This window comes from Betta splendens, chromosome 17 (genome assembly GCF_900634795.4).
Source record: "Betta splendens chromosome 17, fBetSpl5.4, whole genome shotgun sequence".
NCBI classification, from domain to species: Eukaryota; Metazoa; Chordata; class Actinopteri; order Anabantiformes; family Osphronemidae; genus Betta; species Betta splendens.
In genome coordinates, this window is record NC_040897.2 from 14,768,338 (window position 1) to 14,780,516 (window position 12,179).

Consider the following 12,179-nt stretch of genomic DNA (forward strand, 5'->3'; position numbering starts at 1 on the left):
AAGGCTTCAGTCATTATCTGACGAGGAGGGTGTGTCTGAGAGACAGGCGGCGGAGGCGAAACCTGGATTAAAGGATGTTTGAGCTGCATGAAGCCTGGAGACGTTGGAGCCCAGCAGCCGCATGGAGGAACGCCCTGAACGCCCTGATGGCAGCTCGCAAACTGCAGCCCTGGGTCCAAACGAAGAGGCCGGTACCAGAAGAAACCAGTACCTGAAGAGGCCGGTACCTGAAGGAACCAGTACCTGAAAAAAACAGTACCTGAAGAGACCGGTACCTGAAGAGACCGGTACCTGAAGGAACCAGTACCTGAAAAAAACAGTACCTGAAGAGACCGGTACCTGAAGAGACCGGTACCTGAAGAGACCGGTACCTGAAGAGACCGGTACATGAAGAGACTGGTACCTGAAGAAACCAGTACCTGAAAAAAACAGTACCTGAAGAGACCGGTACCTGAAGAGACTGGTACCTGAAGAAACCAGTACCTGAAGAAACCAGTACCTGAAGAGACTGGTACCTGAAGAAACCAGTACCTGAAAAAAACAGTACCGGAAGAGACCGGTACCTGAAGAGACTGGTACCTGAAGAAACCAGTATCTGAAAAAAACAGTACCTGAAGAGGCCGGTACCTGAAGAGACCGGCACCCTGTCACGACAACACACCGACGTCGTCACCATCAGCTCATTTGTGCAAATTTACCTCAGATTTCCCCCAAACTTTATTAAATGGCCTGGAAGCGTTTGGTGGAAACAGCGGCTCCAGATGTGAGGAGCAGCACGTTTTCAACAAGGCCTCATAGGTTTGTGTTTTTGTGCACCAGTCATTAATAGATGACAGAAAATGTCAGGAGCCGCTCTGGGAAACACCCGGCGAAACGTGAAACCTGAGCAGCTCAGATGTTTACCTGCGCGGAGCAGCAGCATTAGCACAATAGCTGCCGGGGTTTAGCTAGCTTTGCGCGGAGGGAAACCTGACGGCTGCTGCGTTCCTAGCGCCTCCTGCCTCCTGCGTCCTCGGCCCATTAGAGCCCAACAGAAGCCATGGGCTCATCGATCACGCGACCCCCCGTGTGACCTCTGACCCAGAAGCCCAGGTCTGCTGCGCGCCTTTGTTTGCTCCCTTCCTGTGTTCCTCAGAGCAGCATTGTGGTGCCCTCAACAAGTGGCTCATTTAGCGCAGCAGCAGCTCGACGTGCTGAAACACACATCCTGCCTTAAACGGCGCTGCTTCGACCGCCTGGACCCGTGCACGTGCACGTGCACTGCACCGAACGCCTCCTCCTGCAGGGTTTTGTCCCCATTTTCATTTTTGGTTTATTTAGGATAAAAGGGTGTACAGTTCCAGTGCCGACGGCTGAGATGGGAGCGCTTAAAGCTTATAGCAGAGGCTGAGCTCAGGAGGAAGAGGATCTGGGCGTCTGCACCGCGGGACGAAGCTGACGAAAGCAGGAGAAGGAGAAAGGGCGGGTAATGCCCACAGGAGGTTGGAAGCAGCCGCACAAGACGTTTCATTCTCTGCTAAAACAATGAGTCCTCTTTAACAAAACAGACAGTAAAAAAGCTGAAGTGAATTTACTCAACAGATAGATATATTTAAGATGCAAATATTATGCAAATGGCCTGATCTGATTTGCATGAACTGTTGTGATTGTTCAGTTACGCACGAATGAACGGAATCCTCCCTTTTTTTCATGTTTTCAGTTCATCCACCTCCACTCTATGGGTTAATGCGCTTAATGCGCTGTGTGTCTATGCGTCCGGTCGCTCTGGGTTCAGGTTCTGGATCCAACGCGAGGAAGACACTCGTTGGAGAACAAACATCCGTTGCGAAGAGGAATGTCCTCACGCGAGGCGGCGGTGACTCATTCACCTTGGAGAAGAACATTGCTGGTGTGTGAGTCACGGGGGTCACACCCCTGCCCACACCTACAGTCACTCAACTGGTTCCAGACCTGCCCTCCCCCTCTGTCTGTCTGACGCCTTCATGTTCAAGTACAAGCGTGTGCGACGGCGGCTCACGCTCACAATCTGCTTCAACACACAGTAAACAGCCAGTTCCCACTGACTTCTCCTGCAAACGTCCACCCGCAACAGGATTGTTGATGCTGGAAGCCAAGTATCACTTTACATCTTTACGCCGCTTTACTGCTTCAAAGCTTTGGTTGCTCCAGAACATGAGAGAGGAAAGTGTGAAGTTGAGCCCAAAGTTGCTAAAAGTTTTTTTAAAATTCATTTTGAAATGTATTTACATATTTAAACAACATAATTATATATAATATAATAATAATATATTTTTACAGGAGGTATTACAGTCAAAGGCTAAACTACATCATATAAATGTGGCTAAAACTCTCTCACTGCTGCATTCTGCATCGTTGTGTCCACTGTTTCTTGTCTTTTCCATTTCTTGTTTTTTTATTCTTTGCACATTTTAGTAGTTTTGTGATGCTACATCCTTCTTTATGAGCTAATTTATGCACAGGTTGTTTGGCTGTTGTTAATATTTCAGTGTTTTATTCACAGGTTATTTAATTAGAGGTGCTTGGCCTCAAAGAGAACTTTCCTTGTTGTTCTCAGAACGAACAACAGCAGAAGGTTTAATGGATTATTATAATATTGCTTCCATTTTTTTGTAATGCTCCGTCCATTAACAGGAACCCAGAGGCTTCGCGCAACATGTGCTCTCCTCGGCGTATTGAAATTTTTATCTTAATCTCCCACATATTATTTCCACTTCCCGTAAATGATTGAGTCCTGTTTGGTGCAGAATCCACATTGGACCAATTTGTGTCCTGCTGTGTCTGAAATGCAGATCAGGGTTACGAGGCCTGAGTGGAGTCAAAACAGTGGCCTCAGAAAGAACCGGACAGAAACACACACCCACTCACACACACACATGCCCAGTTGTGTTTTTTTTTTATTTTGGAAATGCCACTGAAGCAGAGTTTCCACATGGTCGGTGGCTCTTCCAGTAACCGGATGGCAAACTTCCCTTTTCCACTGAGGGAGAGAAACCCAACGCGTCCGCGCAGGGCGTGGACGACGGCAGAAAAGCTCAGAACGAACTTTGTAAAATTGGCAGTTCCAGTTTCAGGTCTGGTGTTTACCTCAGTGGAGGCTGCTTCGGTGAGCTAACATTAGCCCAGAGGCCTGAAAACGCACCCACCGGCACATGAAGGTGATGGTTTAGTTTATTGGCTGAGCATCACTTTAAAGACTCCGTAGCCTCAAGTAAACAAGGTGAGAAGAGACGGGAACAATAACATGAAATAAACATGGGTTTGAAAATGCTATGAATCAGAGAGAACTATCATTTGTCCCTGGAGGTAAACACTGGTGATTCATCAGCTGCTCCACTAATGAAACCTCCCACCAATTACATGACAGCGGAGTCTAATAAAACCCTGAAAACGCCGCTTCGTTCCTGCGTTCTGTCATAAAAGCTGATGAAACTGCCGCAATCTAAAACGTGAACGGAGCAGCGAAGAGGAGCCACTTGAGCCGCGGCGCGACTCGTCTCGTGCGTCCGTAATGACAAAGTGCGAGACAAGAAAATAGCAGCGCGGCGCTAGAAGACGATGATGTCGGGGTGAGGAGCGTGAGCTGGAATAACGAGGCAAATAATGAAACCAGAGGATTCTTCCATTTGCAGAAAACAGGTGATGGGAAATAAAACAGTGCAGGTAAATATTTCCCTCTGTTTCATTACTGGCTTCTTCCTGCAGGAAAAACAAACCAAAACAAAGGCCGTCTGTGCAACACAGCAATTTGAGCAGTAACAATATATGTCCCTGTCGTTCCCAATGTTCCCACATCAAGCGCGTGCAGGCGACGGCTGCAATCTGGGCCCGGCTCTGCTGCGGCTCTGGCCTGCAGCCGTATAATGAGGCCTGACTCGAGCAGAGATTAGCCCAGCTCTGCTTTACGTTAACAGCCGGCAGCTTCAGCAGCTCCGCAGGGGGATCCACCCACTTTGTCAAGTCTGCTCACGGACTACGCCTAATTGGTCATAAGTGAATGGCTGCGAATGCAAACCTCGTCTGAGTATGAAGAAACGTCCGTCTCCAGGAGCGCGGCCTTGTTAGAGTCCGATACCGAGACTCGCAAAGCGAACGGCGCTAAATGTGATGCTCAAACGCATAAAGAGCAACCTTCGGCCACTTGTCGCTTGTAAACTCCGCTTTTACATTCGCCCTCGACCTCTTTAGCTCAGTGAGACGTGGAGCTCGAGACCTGTAAACGATGCTGCCAGAGCACGACAGGGCCAGAACCAGCAGAACCGCTGGGTCTGAGGCCCAGTGGGCAGAGGAACGGGGCCGAGACGCTGTCAAATGTGTGTTTAGCAACGAGGAGAGAAGAGGGCGACTGGGTCAGAAGTTCCCAAAAGCAGCCCTTCATTCAGTCAAATGAAAAAAACACAAAACAGTATAAATTACAGAAATAAGAAATAATCATATGTGGATCTGAAGTTCCTCCACTGCATTAACACGTCCAGCGTTTATTCTATTAGCAACAAGGACAAACTACAGAATGAAGTAGCTCCTCCCCCTGTGCTTTGTAAAATGGATCCTCTCCTCCCGACGCTGACCTAATGGACGACGTTCTGCCCGTGTTTCCTGCTCGAAGCTGCCTCAGATCCTGTCACGGCAAAAAACTCCACATCTCACTTTCTCCGTCCAAAGAAAAAAGTCTGAACGGGGAGTTTGACGAGCGATTAAGCCAAGAAATTTTACAGTGGTTTGCGTCCAGGCTTCCCTTAACCCTCGGGTTTAACTCCATTTCTGTTTTGAGACGCACTCATACGTCTGAACTGCCTTGATCCGCGCTCCAAACCGCAGCGATGACTCATGGATAAATGAGCTAAAAGAGGAGGCGGAGGAGGGGAAAAGGACAGGGCCCGGGCAGACGGAGTCGCAGCGAAGGCTTTGTGGCCGGGCTCAGACTCAGATTGAGGCGGCTTGCGGGCGCTGGAGACCTATCAGGTGGTGCAGTTGCCTGGAATAACAAACAGAGGCTGTCAGGGTGATGAGCGCGGACGGTGGTCCCGCCGTGGGTCCTGCTCCAGAGCCAGCGAGGATCAACCTGAGTGAACACACACGCCACAAACACGCGTTTATTTATGATTCACCCACAACACATCATTGTTTAATCCTCTGCAAAACATGTTACAAGTACATCTAATTGTATATTTGGGGTCCAACGTTCCAGCGACACTTCATCAGCATCAGCTATAAACAGCCTCTAATGTAAGTTCATCTGTTTATGTGACTTATTATCAGGAGCCCTCGGGCGCTGATTTGTTCTTTCCACATGGTGCGAGTCGAGCCCACGTGCGTCGTCCTGCTGTAAATAGCAGTTCACCAAACGGGCTTGAATCTAAAATCCAAACCGGCCCTGAACACATGGTGGAGGAATATTTGGCCACAGGAAACGGACGTCTGAGGAAAAAGAAAAGCTCCATCGCTGTGAAACAAAGAAATGTGCTAATTGCTTCTCATGGCTGGTTGTTGGCTGTGAACCGCTCTGGTTTCTCTGGGTGACGGTCGAATTGCGACGAGCTCAGGCACATGGTTGTAGTTGAAGGCCAGGCTGTGTGCAGCCGCTGCACCAGAGGCATGATGGGAAACCAGGAAGCGCCGCGCTGGATTCACAGGAGGTCACTGTCAAACACCAGGCACACGTCATCTATCGAACCACCAACATATATGGTGTTAGGCCTTTTTATTACAGCAAAACTAAAGTAACACATTTATCTAAAGACACCACAGTATTTTTTACATTCTTATTATTGTATTTTATAATAAAATAAAAGAATTAAACAACTTGAATCCACCGAAAAAATGCTTGATGTTGATTTTGATTTTGTGAGTCAACGTACTCCATCCATCCATTTTCTGAACCGCTTACTCCCTAGTGCGGGGTCACGGGGGTGCTGGAGCCTATCCCAGCTGGCTACGGGCGAGAGGCAGGGTACACCCTGGACAGGTCGCCAGTCCATCGCAGGGCAACACATAGACAGACAACCGTTCACTCACACCTACGGGCAATGGAGAGAAGCCAATCAACCAAATGCACGTCTTTGGACTGTGGGAGGAAGCCGGAGAACCCGGAGAGAACCCACGCAAACACGGGGAGAACGTGCAAACTCCACACAGAAAGGCACCAGGGCCGCCTCCGGGAATCGAACCCAGAACCTTCTTGCTGTGAGGCGACAGTGCTACCCACCGCACCACCGTGCCGCCGAGTCAACGTACTCGAAATATAAATTAAAACTTCTTCGCTACGCCCAGTATCCCTCTTTAGAGAAAGGGCTCCACCCTAGGAAAGCACATTAACACAAACGATACAACGCGTAATGAGTTGCTCGTTGTCGTGACTCGTCGTGTTTTAGGGATGTTACACGTTTCACTGACCTCGGTCCTGAGCCGCAGTTCGTGTTTCTCCTCTGAGCTTCTCCTTTGAAATAGAAGCAGCACGAATGGGGTCGACTGAGGTAGCAGGATGTGTGTGTGTGTGTGTGTGCGTGTGTGTGTGTGTGTGTGTGTGTGTGTGTGTGTGTGTGTGTGTGTGTGTGTGTGTGTGTGTGTGTGTGTGGTTGGAATCCAGTCATAATAAACAAGGTATTTATACGAGTGTATTTCACATAATCAAACTTCATCATCATCAACAAACTTTACGACAATTCTTCCTTTACAACAAACCAACTTGTGTAACTTTGACTGACGAGTCATTAAAAAAGGCTGCCAACCTTCACCTGCACGGAGGAGGTTCTGTTGTGTAGAGCAATAACACACAGAACGCAATCAAAGGAAAGCTGTTTATCTGCAGACTAATGCAGAACCATAAGTAATGTTTATATGAGAAGCAAATTGTGCAAAACTGAATTGTAATTTAAATGCATGTGAATGGAACCACTTCAGTATTCAAATCAGCGCCTCTGCTCTCATCATATTAATATTTCCTCTAACGTGTGCTTCCTAATGCTACTACAGGTGCTGATCTGGACTTTTTCTGCCTCCTTGTTGTTCTTTCCTCATCTGGCATCTCATTGGTTCGGCTGAAAACATAAATCTGGTAAAATAGGTCACACTTTTCAAACACACTCACTTATGATGAGTGATTATGAGCGACTTTGTGATTTATTCGTTTCTGGACGAGTCTAAAATGACAAACGGTAACTAGGCTGATGAATAGAATCGGTCTTTTTATGGGATGTACATTAGAACATCCCACTGATCGGACCTGGCCGGTGTCCGAGGATCCGAGGATCCGATCCGAGCGTCGGGCACAGCGCTCGTCCTCGCTGTGAGCTCCGCGTCCTCAGACCCGTGACGCACGCGTAGACGCGCTGTGGAAACGGCTGCGGCCCCTGGTGCGTCAGCGCATCATTGTTGTGTCCGTTGCTCAGCGCGGCCCCAGCGGACGGAGCAGAACCGCAGAACAAAGCGCGGCCTTTGGCCCCGGCGACGTTCCCACAGTTCCACTGCTCATCACAAAACGGCCTGACGAGCGTCGGACGACATCCTGGAGGCAGACGCCTTGGTCCCTTTAGACACAGCTTTGAATCAGAACGTTTTCAATTTGCTGAGTCTGTAGCTTTTATTTGTTTTCTGTGTTTGTTGTCCTGTTTGTGCAACCAGACGCCTTGAGGACAGATGATACAGATGAAAACAAAGAGTGAGAAGTGACGTGAAAAGCAGCTCGTTCCTGACTCTGCGCTGCTGTGAGTTGGTAAAATGCTCGTGATCCGTTTTAGTAAACGTGCATTGTGTCTTTAGAGGCGAGCCTGAATGCCCCGGAGGTCTGAGGCTGTGACTCATGCTTAAAGCCTGTGCGCCTGTGACACGGAGAAAGGAAATAAGAGCCAGATGCCAACAGATATCCACAAGCACATGGCTCACGCGACAGAGCCTGCTCTGTGTGTGTGTGTGTGTGTGTGTGTGTGTGTGTGTGTGTGTGTGTGTGTGTGTGTGTGTGTGTGTGTGTGTGTGTGTGTGTGTGTGTGTGTGTGTGTGTGTGTGTGTGTACTTCTCTGCGGTCACACACAGGGTTCAGGTGCAACTCAAGTGATTTTCCTGCGGTGATTTTACGTCAAGGTTCTGATGTTATAATTACCAGAAATTCACCTTGAGAGCCAAAAGACACACACACACACACACACACACACACACACACACACACACACACACACACACACACACACACACACACACACATACAGTGTTGCGCAACAATCTTCTTTTCTTACAGCCTTTATTTTACATATGTAGTTGGCGCCCACTCGTCTCAGCGTTAGCAGAGATCAGGCAGCTTGACTGAGTCACATCTTCTACTGTAACTGGTGAACTACAAGTAGACGCTACTACTGTAGAAATGCTGCACTCTGTCGTACTTTGACATGAACTCTGATTTAATTGTGCATGCGGCTCTGGAGTCTTGGGTTTAGGGAAACCTCAGCTTCTTGCTGATCGATCCAGTGCATTGTGTGCACTGCTCTACACCACATGAACCATTCATCTGCCTGAGCGAAGCTGCGCTGCATAGATTTAATTGGGGGCTTGGTTTCATTACTTCCTCATTATAAGAGTAAACCTTAGACAACAGAACAGTGGCCAACGGTTGCTTCCTTGCACCTCTGCCTGAAAACGTGGCTCATGTTCAAGGGGACCGCTCCCTCAGAGGATGAGCAGCAGTGTCATATTAAAGAAGGGAGGAAAAAGATGCTCCAGTGTCTCCATTACAGCGCTACAGTGACAGATCTGACAACGCTGTCTCCCTAATGCATCAGCCGTGAATGATGCGCACTGACTCAGCTGACGGAAATAAGAAATCAAAGGCTGCTCTGAACATCTGGAGAGCATGGAGCTCGGTCCAGGACATGCGTTCTCCTTTTGAACGATCGGTTCTTTGTCATTATTCATGACAGGGAAGTAATCCATCATGGTACATGAAGAGGTAATTACTAATCCATCTCTTCACGTGATGCAGCATCGTTGAGGGAAGTAATTGTAAGATGTGATGTTGATGAAGCGGGGGGGTGTTTTGATTCATACGCTGCGTCTCAGTAGCTCAGAGTTGCATCTGTGGGACACATTCACTGACATTCACTGAGAGCCAATGACTTACGGCAGCTCTGTAAACGAATGCACCGCTCTCTGACTCAAGCCCCGACCCATGGAGTTGGGGTTTTATTGCTCCAAAGCGGAGCAAACAGAGAGCGCGGAGGTGTCGGGTGTGGCCGAGGTCAATTACAGCAGGTTTAAAGCAGAGAGTCGTCAGCGTATTGTATGAACACGTCTGCTTGAATCACTTGGCTTTGTCTTAAATTCCTTGTTGCACTCAAAGGGTTGGTTTCTTTTTTCAGTCCCATTCACGTGCATCTGACTGAGCTGGAATAATGGATCACACCAGACGTCCTTAAGTGTTTCCACGTTGCCTTTAAGTTGCACACTTTACATCTGACCCCTGAGCTTTGCCAAATCACATAAATACAGGGAAGCCTAACGTTGCCTGGCAATAGATCACACATTGAACGGAGGCGCGGGCTGCTTGTGAATACGTGCAGGCCTGATTCGGGTGATTTATTCACCTTCGCCATGTACTGTGCATTGTTTCAGTGTGTCTCAGGAGCTATCGACAGACTGCATGAAACCAGACAAGCAGCAAACTCTCCAATTAGTCTGAGTAATGCGCAGACGGACTCAACTGTGGCCATTTAGGGAAAACGGTGCCGGGTTCAGAGTTGGTAGCTGAGCGTTGAGCCACATGATCGCTCCTGCAAAACACAGGGGACTGAAAGCTAATGGTAAGCATTAAAGGGAAATTAAGAGGCCCACATGGCCACACACTGACTGGTCCTCTGCCTCTCTGCTCAGATGAGACTTCAAAGACCATCCGTAACTGGGAACAGGACGCATGTGGGGCCTCGCTGCTCCCACAGCAGCTCCTCAGAGCGTTTTCTCTCTTTATTTTCTTACAGCTCCAGACGTTATTTGATGAATTGATGCAATAAAAAAAAGTTTATTTGCCAGAACAAGGAGCTGCTGAGCTGCAGGATTTCAATACGTAGGTCCAGACGCTGCAGGAGCTAAAAAAAGCTCAAGATCAACTGGAAGCAGGACATTTACAGAAGATGATCAAGGGTTCAAGCCTCGTGAGAATGAACCTGTGACCTTATGCTGACAAACGTTATTTAATCATAATTAAAGGCACGACGTGACATGATGGAGTAGAATCTGGGCTTTGCTTGAACACTCTTCACAGCAGGACTCATTAATCTAGATCTAAATCTGCAGACACATTGAGTGATCTCAGTTTTCTAATAACACCTACATAATAATAATATTAACATTTTACACAAGGCGGTTTCAGTGGAGAGACTCAGGCTTATTTATACAGGCAAGAGGAGAGCGGTGCTGACGAGGCGATAACGGCGTGAACGGCGGAGGAAGAACCGGTCCAATCATGGCCGTCGCCTCATGCTGACATTCGGGTTCATTTGCTCAGTCGCCTTCCGTGAGAGTGCTGTTTACGGAGCGTCTCTCAGCCCGTGTCGCGGCACCACAGGGCTCGTTTTACTCCCGGCTCCTGGAACGAGGCCACAGAAATATGTTGATTTAATTAGCTGCAGCCTGTCTGGACCCAGCGCTTCCTCATCGTGCCCACACTCACGCTTCACCCTCATTAAGGCTTCATTTTATTGTGTATGTTGGATTTGCGAAGCGGCCTCGCGGTGATTACTGCGTCTGACGAGGACCCAGGTTTGGAGCGGGGGAACACGCCGTCGCCCACTCGAACCCCCCCTCTGTTTACTACTGCTGTTTATCACCGCTGTAATCGGCCAGCGGAGCCTCGAACAAGACGTGTGTGACTTTTTCCAGGGGAAGTAGTGAAAATTAAAGGCTCAACGTAATAACAGCCGTGCATTTTACTTCCTCATAGCTTAGCATTAATATCCATCATGAAAACTCCCCTCCTGCTTCCTCCTCTGCAGATTTTGGCTGTGCTGCTCTCGACTCATTTAAACTGTATGATCTCATTTCAATCAACATGAAAGTAGCTGTAAACCCATTTGACACCGCAACTATTCTAGTAAACAATGTGATTGTCCTCAACCGGAGCATGACGGCATGTTTAATTCTGGCTTCTACACAACGCGCTGCTATAATTAGCTCAAAGCGACTTCGAACGTGGCCACAGAAGCCGGGCTTTGACGTGAGGAGACGCAGACGCGACCTGGAAGAGACGACGTCTGAGGCGTTCGGCCTCCGAGCTGCTGAGCGGCTCCGCAGACGAGCCCTGAGGCCGCTTTATTCAAAATGAAACCGTGCTGAGAGCGTGAGCGCCTCCAGTGACGCGGCTTCAGCTACGAACCACAGAAACACGGGGACGGAGCGCGAGGGACGGGATCTCTCTCCTCCGAGAGGAGCGACGTTTGGAACAAAGAGGCCAGTTATGAAGCAGCTCCTTCTGGGACATGGAGGCTGACGGAGGCCAAACACTCCCAGCCCGCCAAAGCAGCCGCCCACGTAGGGTGGGGTCACTCCAGGATGACTCACTCACACACACACACACAGGAACACACACACACACACACAGGAACACACACACACAAAGTACAGACTGTTAACGATCCAAGCCCTTTTCAAAACACGGCTCCCACAAGGCTCGCGTGCAACCGTGCGAAGCTGCAAGGAGGCGCTGGATGAGCGTCTGGGCCCTGGTTCTGGTCCCGGCCCGGTCCCGGCCCGGTCGCGTGCAGGTGAAAGTGCTGCTGTGGGGTTGCCTGTCTGGCTGCCTCCGTCACGCATCGTGTGCATGCGTAGGCGCCCTTTGTTTTCACTGGCATCTGGCTCCCTTCCAGACAGCGCGGCCTCGGTAGCTCCTTCTCGTGAGGCTGCGCGGCACATGTCTCCGTGGAAACACCCTGTCAGCGCTTCAGCGTCCAAACAAACAGCGTTTACTACTCTGTGAGGGTCGGGTTCTGAGCCACCGGGAGCCGGAGCTTCTCCACGCGCGGCGGTGGACGTGACGAGCCGCGGCCCGTGCGTCTAACGGCCCTGATAATTAGATAGCGTTAATGAAGGCGGTTGCCTAGCAACATAATATTTGGCCATAAATAGATGGACAAACATGGCCAGCGTCCAAACACCACCTCGCCTTTTGAGGAGCATTTTTATGA